The following is a 13,643-nucleotide window of genomic DNA, read 5'->3' on the forward strand; positions in this document are numbered from 1 at the left end:
TTCACACCACAACTACTCATGTACCTGTACCACACGTCAGACGACATTCTAGGTATGGGGTGATACAGTGAGCACACATGCACACACACAGTCCTCTTCCATTAAGCTTATATTCTAATGCAACGAAACGGTCAAAGACACACGTTAATACACCAGGAGGGAATAAAGGTTAAGTAGTGTAGAAATAGGACAGGGTAACAGAGGCAACATACAGACTGTTTTAAAAGCAGACATTTGAACAATGCTTGATGGAATTATTTGGGAAAGTAGGGTTCCTGGCAGAGGATACAGAACATGCAAACGTTGTCAGGGGAACACACAGGGAGTTTCTCAGAGAATACAGTTTTCTTCTAAAATGCAGCCTTATTTCACCCTCTTAAAAAATTTGTGCAGAGGATGAGACAGATATTGTCCCATTAACATAGATTAGGAGGCTGACACTCAGGGAGAGTGGGTAACTTAACCAGGTAAACCAAAGAGCTGATTCTATAAGCCATGCATTTCTGGCCACATGACAGTGCACTGGGACCAGCCCTTAAGCCATGACTGTGCCTCATCCTCTCCCTTTCTTGGCACCATGAAGACGAGGCACCCTCCCTGTCCCACACCACTTCTCGTACCTACACAATGCACAATGAAGGCGTCCTCAGCCTGGGCCTGAGGGTGTGTGATGTCACCGATGACGTACTTGATGGAGGCTGGGTCTGGGTCTTCGCAGCCTAGCTTGGCAGCACCCCTGTCTTCCTCATCCTCCAGGTCTTCAGGCTCACTCTCCTCAGAGGGCAGGCAGAAGGACTGGTAGTTGTTGGACTTCCACCAAGCCACCCTTCAATAGGCCAGAGAGAAGAGAAAAGTGACCTCTCCTTTGAGCACATTCTGCACTGCTATTCCAAATAGTAACTGCCAAGTGAGATGCAATCACAAACTCACCGACTGAAGTTTTCTGCTCAACTGTGAATAAACAAGTTTTAGTGATCAGCCCAACTGTCTCTTTATTACACTTCAATACTGAGCAGCCACCAAATGTCCCTGTTTTTAAGTACATGACTAAAAGGGACTGTTCAAATAAACAATTCCTTGTCAACTATAATAAAATTTTTAGAATTTCTTGTTTCTCTGCTTTAGGTACTCAAGACTTCTCACTAAAGTGGACTCAACGTTAAAGCTGAATCTTTGAAAAAGTGTTCTGTGGAGTCAGGCGTGGTGGTGCACACCTGCGATCCTAGCTACTCCGGAAGCTGAGGCAAGAGGATCACAAGTTAGAGGCCAGCTGGATAACTCAGTGAGAGCTGGCTCAAAATGAAAAATAAAAAGAACTGGGGAAGTAGATCGTGGTAGAGTGTCCCAGGTTCAATCCCTAATCCAAAAAAAAAAAAGTATTCTGTTACCAACAAGAACTACCAGGTTGATACTTTTTTGAATTTTTAAGTGATGTTCAATTGTGGAATCCTTTGCCAACTGTGATCCTCAGCTTGGTTAGTAACACAGACATACTTTTTTTCCATCAAAAATATATTAAGGGCTTGGGGATATGGCTCAAGCAGTAGCGCGCTTGCCTGGCATGCACAAGGCACTGGGCTCGATCCTCAGCACCACATAAAAATAAAGATGTTGTATCCACCAAAAACTAAAAAATAAATATTTAAAAATTCTCTCTCTCTCTTAAAAAAATATTAAATTTCCCATATGAATATCCTTCCCTTCTCCACAATCCAGCAGAGGAGACGAGACCTACGTAACTGGAAACCACAGTACTTTATGGACATACTTTTTCTTATGTTCAGCCTCTTCCTTTGCCCTCTTCTTTTCCTCTATTATCCCTTTCTCTTGGCTGCTGCTTCTTGTCTTCTTTTCTGTCTTTCCTCCAGTTCTTCTGGGCTCAGAATCTGCTTCCTTTTGGTGGAACCCTCCACTAGGCCTGGGATAAGAACCTGTGGGAAAGACAGGACCACAGCCCAGAAGGTCAGAGACGTCCTATCCTCTCACGTCTCCTTCACCCTGAAGCACACTCTACAGAGGTGACTCGCGTGGGATCTCACAGAGCACAGCATCCCTGTGTGGTGGGCACTGGCCGCCAGGTAATACAATTTAACATTCATATTTTGCATTGCACTGGCACGGCGCGCAAAGCACTAGCATGGCTGCTAGTCATTTTGATTCATCTCATTAGTAATAAGGTGCTTACTTTTTTCTTTGATTGAAAGCATACACCGTAGGATGGCATTTAAAGTTTAAATAATTTTAACACGAATCTTTCTACAAATGTACAATTCCTTTTAATACAGTATTTTAGCATGATTATCTTAATGATAGCTAACATTTAGAAAATACATTTTAAGCACAAAATACTGTGAACATTACATGTATCGGTTATGATTGCCATCATCTCTTAATGAAACAGGGTCATGATTATCAACAGCAGGATATGGTATTTTGATGTAACATGGTGATCCCTTTAGGGTGGCTAGAAGAGGGACAGGCCTACTTTTACCTGTATTAAATGGTATAATATACTCAGCTTGTTAATGTTTTTTATACTATATTTTTATGTAGGGTTCAGTTAATTTGCTATATTTTAACAGACACTTATTTCTTAACAAATCATCCTAAGATATAATTTTTTGGAATTATGATTTCACAAAAATTAACAGCTCTTACAATGCCTTTATTTCGGAGTAACCGGCCTTCTTGACTTGTTTTCTCCAAAAGGGTTTTCTGAAGATTCACCAGTTGTTCAAATGATTTTCTGTCTTCCTTACTGGCCTCTTTAGAATAATCTTTACCTTTGAATAAGTACATATGGCTTTCTAAGAACATAAAACACAAAGTGAGAAATGTTAAGACATTGAAAGACAGGTTAATGCTATTCAAAGCAATAACTAGGTGAATAAGAGAATAGCCCTTACTCTGAAGGGCAAAGACCAGCTTGTGATGAAGGCATTCCATTTCCTGTTGCACTACACTGATAAGTTTGGGTTCTACACATGTTCACTTTTCAAAGGACAGAGCATTGGCTTAAAACCCTTTCGGGTCTATCCAAGATGATATGGGAATCTCTGCTGGATCCCTCTACCCTGCTGAGTCTCAAATCACTCATTCATTCCACAACTATTCCCAGTGTAAATCTCACTGACTTTTAAGAACCGCTAATAAAATCTCTACTTTTTAATCCCAAACACACTTTTAATAATCTTTTTTCCCTTTTTCTATAATATTAAAAGGAACAAGTGGCAATTCTATGAAAAAATGAAAAAAAAAATCACAAAAAAATAATCCCTTGGATTTATAATATTCTTTACAGATCTCACAAAGCATCTTCATGTTTTTACATCAATCATGTTATAGCTAACCCCACTTATGAAAGGGGAAACTGAGACTCACACAGGGATTAAATGGTTCCAACTCTTTCTGCTACAAAATGAACATGGCAGGTTTTTCTAATTCTAAGATCAATATGTTCTTTTCAGTAGATTAGTGTGTATGGAAAAGTAGAAAAAAGCTTGCAAATAATCATGGCAAAAACAATAAGAACAGTAGTATAATCTTTTTTCTTTCTTTAATTTTTGCAGTGCTGGGGATCAAACCCAGGGACTCACAAATGCTAGGCAAGAGCTCTGACACTGAGCGGCACCCCCAGCCAATAGAATATTCTTAAGTAGCACTTTATGCTATCAGAGCAATTTCACATCTAGTATCACATTTGATTTTTGCAGCTGTGTAAAAGAGTAAAGCAGACATTAATAGCACCATTTTACAGATGAAGACACTAAGGCCCAATGAGGCTAGGTGGTCTGCCAAGATCATGAATCAAGTGATAACCAGGCAAGACTAGTAAACACAGACAGGTAGAATAATAAGTCAAAAGTAAAATGTATGTAATAGCACATGTTACCAAGTAATGTATTTTCACAGCATTATGAAATCAGCTACAAGTATGTTTTCCCCAGAGAGTATGAAAGCAAAACATTTTCATTCTCAAGAGATCAACTGCTTCACACTTGTACCCAAATCTAACCAGCCATAATTCTAATTGGCATTTGCTAATTAAATCAGCAAGGGGCTCTCAAAGAGGCACTCTATCAACAAGTAGAAAAAACATAAACGGCTGAGAAGTTTCAATTATGATCAACATTATGTAGTATCATACTGCATGAAATTCTCAGCTTACCATATAACTGTGCTTTTTAAAAAACTTGGCATTAAAGATAAAGCTACCTTACTTTATACTTAATTGTGAATGGGCTGCTCTAACTACTCCTCTTTCATATTCCTTTGTTATTTTTAACCATGCTTTATGTCTTCACTCTGTTTTGAAGAGGCAGCTGGAGCCCACAGGTCTAGACCCTCATGTGGGTCCTGCCAGAGGAACCATCTACCACAAAGAGAATCAAGACAGTCATCGAAGACAACATTCCAAATTTTAATCCAACTAGAGAATCCAACAGTTAAACTGTCTGCAAAAATGTAATTTTTTGTAGGTAGACTGAGATATATAATTATCTTTCTGAAAACACTGTAATTTTATTTTGTTCTAGTAAATAAAGTCAATCTAGATGAGTATAGAAAAGGGTGGAAACTTGGTACTAAGGTAATCAAATACAACTTAAAAATATGACCACACACATATCTATTTTTTCTCTCACCTGAAACAGCTAAAGGACAATACACAGATTTCTAAAAAGATATGAGGCAATGGTAGATGAAACAGTGCATGAATTCTTTGGAAGATAAAAAGTGGATAAGAAGAGAACAACAGATTCAGAAGAGCTGTGGAACCAAAACACTGGTATCTAGCTGGGGCTGACTGCAGGAACCCTTTCAGTCCTCCAAAAACTCAGACGCACAAGCACAGGCACCACAGTATGGAGGAACAGAGAGGATCCGCACACTAAACACCAGGAGCACCAGGAGCCCTCAGCTCCCTGTCTTTCCAATTTAAACCAACAATTTCACTGTAATGGTATAGGACTCGTCTTAGGATATGATGAGTTGTCCAGTGAAATCTTCAAATCTGGCTGTCTGAAAAGCTCCCCCAGTGCAAAAGCTGGCTTGCTAACCAGTGCTGTTGGCATGAGGCCCAAAGGCCACCCACCTGTTCACAACAGAGCTGCCTGTCAGCTTTGGGGCATTTCACCAGCACCCTGATCAGACAGGACACCAGATGTTTCAGGTAAACTGCTAACAAGAACAAGAGACTCCAAAACAAAATTTTTAAAAAGAAGAGGAAGAAGGAAAAGCAAATGGAGCTTTTATTTAGCTTTTAGAGATAATACAGTGGGCAGGGTAACACTTTTTGAAAAGATATAATAAATATCCTCCCTGAGATATATTTTAAAAAGCTACAATAAATGTCCTCGGGGAGGATATTATATCCTTGAAATGGGAATAGGATACGACTAAAACAACAAGCGGAAAACAAGAAAGAGTTCTTGAAGAATATAAATGTGATACTATCATAACAAATTTTTAAGATAAAACACAAGAAAAGTCCAAGAACTATGTTCTGTAAAATAATGCCAGTTGCCTAGATTTTTAATTCTCCATATATTCCATAAAAACCACACCAGTCAACAAGGATAATCAAACCTCCCCTAATCTAAGCCTACCAAAAAATTAGGAGTCGGGAACTACTATAAACTTCCACTTGAAGGTAAACAGAGAATGAACATCCCAAACCAGCTGAGCTCTGAAGCCCTCACTGGTCTGGGGAGGCAGACGGAATCTGCACAGGAGCAGGACAGTGGAGCTCTAGCAGTGCCAGACAGATAAAGTTCATCCTCCAGAATGAGGTCACCCCAGGAAGGGAGAGCAATGAGGACATCTGAGATTGGTAGTTCAGAGCAGTGGCTGCTTAGGAATTCAAAGGAAGGGCTGGAAGGAGATGCAGTCAGACATCTGGGGGCGCTCTGCTCTCGGGTGATAAAGAGGTAATGCAGACAGCCTTCGACAGTCTATGGCAGGGAGAAAGAGAGAAGCAATGGGAGAAAATTCAGAAGGACAAAACCAAAAGCCTCGCCCAGCCCCTTCCCTACCAGTAAAGGAAGCACCCTACTGAAGCCATTGTGCTTCTCTGTATTGATGGGAGAAAGAACTCTTTTTCTTGGGCGGGGTGGGGTGGGGTGGGGAGGGAGGTACTGGGGATTGAACTCAGGGGCATGAGCCACCGAGCCACACCCCAGCCCTATTTTGTATTTAATAGAGACAGGTTCCCACTGAGTGCCTCACTTTTGCTGAGGCTGGATTTGAACTCATGATCCTCAGCTTCTGGAGTCACCGGGATTACAGGTGTGCACCACTGTGCCAGGCTAGAAGGAACTCTTGAATTAAGAAGGTCAGTAAGGGTGAAAAATCTATATAATGAAAATTACAGAACCCTAAAGAAAGAAATCAAAAAAGACCTTAGAAGATAGAAAGATCTACCTTGCTCTTGGATAGGCAGAATTAATATTATCAAAATGACCATACTTCCAAAAGTGCTATACAGATTTAATACAATTCCAACCAAAATCCCAATGATATTCCTCATAGAAATAGAAAAAACAATCACAAAATTCATCTGGAAAAATAAGAGACCCAGAATAGCTAAAGCAATCCTTAGCAGGAAGAGTGAAGCAGGTGGCATCACTATACCAGACCTTAAACTATACTACAGAGCAATAGTAACAAAAACAGCATTGTATTGGCACCAAAACAGACTGGTAGACCAATGGTACAGAACAGAGGACACAGAGACTAACCCACAAAACTACAATTATCTTATATTAGAAAAAGGTACCAAAAACATGCACTAGAGAAAAGATAGCATCTTCAACAAATGGTGCTGGGAGAACTGGAAATCCATATGCAACAAAATGAAATTAAACCCCTATCTCTCACCATGCACAAAACTCAACTCAAAATGGATCAAGGACCTAGGAATAAAACCAGAGACTCTGCGTTTAATAGAAGAAAAAGTAGACCCTAATCTCCATCATGTGGGCTTAGGCTCCAACTTCCTTAATAAGACTCTTTTGGTGCCAGAATTAAAATCAAGAATCAATAAATGGGATGGACTCAAACTAAAAAGTTTCTTCTCAGCAAAAGAAACAAATCTGTGAGGTGAATAGAGAGCCTACATCTTGGGAGCAAATCTTTACCCCTCACACATCAGATAGAGCACTAATCTCTAGGGTATATAAAGAACCTCAAAAGCTAAACACCAAAAAAACAAATAACCCAATCAATAAATGGGCCAAGGACCTGAATAGACACTTCTCAGAAGATAATATACAATCAGTCAACAAATACATGAAAAAATGTTCATCATTACTAGCAATTAGAGAGATGCAAATCAAAACCACTCTAAGTGTTGCAGTCTGATAGGACTGCAAATTGGTGCAGCCAATATTGAAAGCAGTATGGAGATTACTTGGAAAATTGGGAATGGAACCACCATCTGACCCAGCTGTCCCTCTCCTCCATCTATACCCAAAGGACTTAAAAACAGCATACTACAGGACACAGCTGCATCAATATTTATAGCAGCACAATTCACAATAGCTAAACTGTGGAACCAACTTAGATGCCCTTCAATAGATGAATGGATTAAAAACTGTGGTGTATGTGTGCGTGTGTGTGTGTATGTATACACACACACACACACATAATGGAATATTACTCAGCAATAAAAGAAAATAAAATCATGGCATTTTCAGGTAAATGAATGGAGTTAGAAAAGATAATGCTAAGTTAGCCAATCCCCCAAAACCAAATGCCGAATATTTTCTTTGATATAAGGAGGTTGATTCATAGTGGGATAGAGAGTGGGAGATGGGAGTAACAACAAGCTCTAGATAGGGCAGAGGGGTTGGAGGGGAAGGGAGGAGGCATGAGATTATTAATGATGGTGGAATGTGATAATTATTATCCAAATTAAAGGTATTAATACACGAACTGGGTGTGAATATACTGTGTATACAATCAGAGATATGAAAAATTGTGCTCTATATGTATAATAAGAATTATAATGCATTCTGCTGTCATATATGAATAAAAAAATTTTAAAAAAGATCAGTAAAAACCCTCTCACACCATCCCATATTGACTCCCTGTTGCTGATACAGGAGAACAGACATTTTAAAAATGATCATGAGAAAAAGAAAAAACAAAACAAAACCCCTTTCAAGTCTGAAATTCAAATATTTCAGAACAAAAAATGGACAAAAAGATAAATATTGGGGCTAAGGCTGTAGTTCAGTGGCAGAGTGCTTGCTCAGCATGTGTGAGGCACTGGGCTCGATCCTTAACCACCACATTAAAAAAATAAAATAAGGGCATGCTATCTATCTACAACTTAAAAAAAAAATTCGGGAAAAAAGAAAAAGGAAGACAAAATGATCTCCTACACCTCATGGGTCTTTTTTTTTAATATTTATTTTTTTAGTTGAAGTTGGACACAATGCCTTTATTTTACTTCTGTTTTTATGTGGTGCTGAGGATCGAACCCAGGCCCTTGCACATGCGAGGTGAGTGCTCTACCGCTGAGCCACGACCCCAGCCCCCACCTCATGGGTCTTAAAAGACCTAAAGCACATGACATAGTAAGTACTGTTGATGAACACAATAAATGTCCATAAATATTAGTTGCAATTTAAAAAACATTCTACTATTGAGAAAAGGAATCACTGTGCAAAGCACCATCATAAAGATAGCAGGTTTCACCAAATAAACTCCAAAGAAGATGTCTGCGTCAAGGGAGAAAAGGTTCAAATTTAATCCTTGAGACTGACAGGACCATAAACATTAATATCATTCCTTGGATTCAAAGTCCAGCTTCAAGGGAACAACGATTACTCTGGCAGTTCTTGGACCAGGAAGCCTTAAGAATGTCACAGATGACTACAGGGCTGGGTAGGAAGAGAGGTCCCCGGGGCAGGACACAGGACTTCCCATGGGGACGCATCTCACTCACACCCTAGCTTGAGGTGACGGAGTCATTGGCTCACCTAAGCCCAACTCACTTCCTTCCTCCTGCTCTCTGATCCCTCCTCCAGCTGCAGGCAGGGCACCAGAGGCCCACTGGCCATTTTCTGTCTCTCCCAGGATGGACTCCAGGTCTACCTCCTCCAGGGTGCTCCCCTCAGAAGAGAGCAGTTTATCCAAGCCGAATTTCAGTATTTCACTCAACTTGAATGAAGAAAACGAGAGATCCAGTTAGTTCTCATAACACAGGTGAGGATGTGTGACTCGCTAAGTGTCTAAATGACCCCCTGACGGACTTTCTTCTCTTCCATCACAAATGACACCTGCCAGGCTGTTCTGGAGTTGGATGAGGAATAAGCAGAGAGGTGATGAATGATGATCAGAGATGTTGACTTTGACAATTATTTACGATACCAAAAAAACTTTTTGGCCTCCAATTTTTTTGAGGAGTCGGGGCAGATAAGATGATCCCCAGCATCTTCTCTAGCACTCTCACCAGCATTTTCTACAGGCACTTCCAGTAGTCGAGAGAAGTCAGAGACCCTGCTGGATACCTTCTTACCTCTCCCACTGCCAAACTAACCCTAAAGAGAAGGTGCCACTGAACACCTCATCTCACCATGAGCTGCCACCTGTCCTTGCCAAGCCACTTTGCTACTACAGTGCTTTACGGTACCCACTTTGGCAAAACCATGACCACCCTGATCACCAGACCCCAAGCCTTTCTCAATTTCAATCTCCCTGGACAGTCCTGGGGCACTCCCCATCCTGCCCTCTTGCTCCCCCTAGGGGACAGACTCAGCCTACTTCCTACGGCTGCAGGAACCAGACTCTTAGATATGTTACCTGGCTTCACTTGCTACCTGCAACTCTCCACCTCCCTAAGTACTCTCTCTTAGGAATTCTGAACCAATTGGGATCCACATCATGGGACTTCATTTTCATTCTGCCCTTTTAGATTTGGTTAGTTATCTCTAGATTGCCTATTCTGTAATTTGGAAACTTCAGCTTGAAAATACCTGAGATGAAAACTATGACAAAAACTAAGCAAAACCACACCTGATATATTTATATTTAACCTTGGTGTACCTATATTTATAACCAAGCCAAATGGCTTTGGCATTTAGTACCCAAAACAGAAGAAAGCCAAGTATTTATGATGAGGCTCAGTCCATACTGGGACCCTTCCCCCTTCCACTCCTTGGACTAAGTCTCCTGGCTTCCCTCGCTACTGCTCACTCACAAAGTGTCTTTAAGGAACTACCCATTTTTTAAATGAAAACCACTTTATTACAGCAACTAAGAGCATGTAGTTGGAAGTTAAAGAGTGCTCGGATTAGAGTCATGAACCTGATGTTTGGAAAATTTCTTAAGATGGAGATAAAGATGTCTATCTCATTTTTTTGTTATTCTTCTTCTGAAACAACTGGAAAAAGTGTGCGTCACACATGCTTAGCACACAGTAAGCATTCAATAAGTGCTCACCGCATCTTTATCTGCTCTCTGTTTCTGCTGTGTTCTCCTGGTAAGACAAGGAACCTGCTTTCCTTTTTCAGGCCTTCACTGCTCTATACTGCTTAGATCTATCAAACCAGAACCACGTCTTTTACTATTAGATTCTTTTAATAACTTAAAAAATGTCCTGCTGTATTTTGAGACAAGGCAGTGAGTTATCACCCTTGTTCTTGGCAACCATAAATAACTCACAGTCTGGTGGCGAGGAAAGAATCAAGACAGAACCAGAATGTGATTTCTTGCCATGGCCTGGGCAGGAAGTCCCACCAAGGTCCTCTCCCACAGCCAATAGTTTGTACCGGCCCAAGGATCTGGTCCCATGGCAAAGTTTGTGCCTGTGCATTTCACAATGATGTGCTAGCAGCCAATGTCACAGGGAAACCCCTGATTGAATGCCTGGAGCTCCCTTCACTGGGGAAGCGTCGAGCATCTGAGAATTCATCTCCTCTAACTCCTGATGCCTGTGCCTTCACAACAGCCCATGATGAGCTCCTCCCCCAAGGTCCTGTGAAGAAGTGTATTTAGACACCTACAGTGTACACGTACCTCTCTCTCAAGCCTTCACCTTCCATTTGAAATTGCCTCTTCAATAGTGTGAAAATAAAATGCACAGCCTGCCCGGCCACCATGACAGATGAGCATGCAGAAGACTCAAAACAGAAAAGGCCAAAGACTCCACAGTTACTCTCTAAGATAAACAAAAATCAAGCAAACAAACAAAACCTAGGGTTCTTCTTTCAGGTTCTAGTACCCCCAAATCTGTGACCCTTTCCTGCAGGTCAATGACTCCCTAACAAAAACAGCACCATCCCTGTCTCCAATGCTGATGTGTAAAGATACATATGTGAGAAAATTGACATTTTTAACTCATGCATGGGCTAGTTGTGAATTTGATAATTCTGCTTGTGATACTGTGTAATTTTTCCCCTTTCACATACCTCTTGAATTTTTTGTTTGATAAGCTGATCCTTTTAAGGCCTGGTTTTTCTTGCAAACTTTTCTAATTCCTTTCTCTTCTGAGTCTCCCTCTAACAATAATTTATATTGATTTTTAATGCAAACTCTGTTGACTAAAGCCTACATTATTTTCATCTTTCTAATTTCTATCCCTATCTTCCTACTTTCTACTCTCATCTTTCAGGCTTAAAGGCTTAAAGCCATCTTTGAACTTGCTCTCTCTCACTGCCTGCCTCAAAACAAGAGCCAACTCCTGTCATTTCTCTGCAGTTTCCTACAGCAGACCTTCCCACAGCTACTACCTTTTGTCAGACATTTATTACTCTCTTCATGCCTGAATCATGCTAGATACTAGGGGTTGATCTCTCTGCATCTAATCCCTCAAAAGGACCTGGGGTATATTATAATATAGGTTCAATTTTATCTCAAAGGCCTCCTACCAAAAGAGAGCTCTCTAGAATATTCTAAGCCAGCATTTGACTCCCATCTAATTTTTCCATCTTCAAGCAAATTAACTCTAGTGCTTTCACCCCTATGTCCTATGGCATAATTTTGAATTCCTAATCTTGTTCACTCATCTCTGAGTATGGAATGAGTACTGTAAGTCACTACTCAAAGGGTCTGGGATTAAGGAGGAGGTATGGAACTAATCATCACGGATTTAAAAAAAAAGGAAGAAGAAAAAAGAACTTAAAACAAATTCTCTCTGAGGTAACTCGTGGCACACTCATCTTTAGAAGCCATGAAAAGATTAAGCCATGATGTTCAGTTTCATGCTCAAAGTCATATATCCAATAAGGGATAAGATGTGAATTTCAATCAAAGTTAGATGGTTCAAAGCTCATTCTCTTTATTCTATTTTCTCTGCCTTTAAATGCCACCCTCAGTTTTAGCTAGTATGGCACCTTGCATGTAGTTAGGTACTAAGAAGGTGAGAATTAGGCCAATGAAAAAATGTGTAATTTGCAACAATGAGTGGTTAATGCTGGTCCTTTTTATTTGCATTCTCATCCACAGAGAGTGCTGGTTATAAATCATGAGACTCTAAAAAGAACACATTTTACCTGGAGGTCAGTATCAGCCAAAGGTTTCTGGGCTCCCAGAGTAAAATGGCCTCTTTCTATGTTCGTGTTGGTGAGCTGCAGTTTGGAGGCTGCTTTCCTATAAACTATTTCTTCCACGGTGTCTCGGCCAATCAGCCGGATCACTTCCACAGCCCTGTACGGGAGTCAAATGAGAGCAGTGTTATGAGTCTGCAAAGCTGGGGAAAAAAGCATGGCAGGAAGATACACCTAAAAGGAAGCAGAACCAAATGCCACACTCAGGGAACAATGAAAAGGACACTGCTCATTGGGACCTGAGCATTTGTTAGAGAAATCTGGCCTCAACTTCTTTCTGAACTTTTCCCCAAAAGAGTAAGAGGAAGGAAGATGAAGTGACCACTATTGGGCCTACATCTGTAGCCAGGATAACCCCTGGCAGGCATGTTACCTCAAGTCAAAGGGTAGCTGAACACAACTTTGTTTCCTCTTTGTGGTACTGGGAACCCAACCCAGGGGAGCTTTACCATGAAGTTATATCCTAGCCTTAAAAAAAAGTTTTGAGACAGGGTTTAGGTAAGTTGCAAGGTTGGCTTTAAACTTGATCTTCCAGCTTGAGTCTCCCATGCTGATAATGATTACAGGCATGTGCACCCACTGGCTTTAACTTCATTTTTAAACTGAATTAGGATCTATCATGAGAAACATGAACTAAATAAATTCTAAGTTTTTTCTAATCATTTTGGAATTTAACTGTGCAACAAAGTGAGTCTGAACTGATCATGTGACCACTGATCCCCCAACATGACTCTACAAGCCAGCAGCACAATGGGGTTCAAACCCAGTGGTCTCTCAACTCCAACGTGGCACTGTTGTCAGGACTACCCTGTCCACCTTTCTCCCCAATGCACAGCTGCAAGCCAACAGAGCAGAAAGGTGCCAATGTCTAACTCACTCACTTGTTCTGGCCAATTCAGTGAGCTCTGGCAGCTGCCTGCAAGTCATTTTGAGGATTAATATCACTGTCAAAAAAAATAATAGTATCTGCTACTGTTAAGTTCATGCCAACTCCACCTAAAAACCATACAAAAAAGGAGCATGATCAGCAACACACAAATAAGGAACTAGAAACACACAAGGGAGGACTGGGTCATCCTGAAAATCTGAAAT

General features: G+C 40.7%; 1 pseudogene; it reads right to left on the minus strand.

Moving 5' to 3' along the window:
• Positions 1 to 13,643, minus strand: part of LOC143637795 (chromodomain-helicase-DNA-binding protein 1-like) — a 45,317-nt pseudogene that overhangs the window by 5,809 nt on the left and 25,865 nt on the right.

This window comes from Callospermophilus lateralis, unplaced genomic scaffold, assembly GCF_048772815.1.
Source record: "Callospermophilus lateralis isolate mCalLat2 unplaced genomic scaffold, mCalLat2.hap1 Scaffold_103, whole genome shotgun sequence".
Classification (NCBI taxonomy): Eukaryota; Metazoa; Chordata; class Mammalia; order Rodentia; family Sciuridae; genus Callospermophilus; species Callospermophilus lateralis.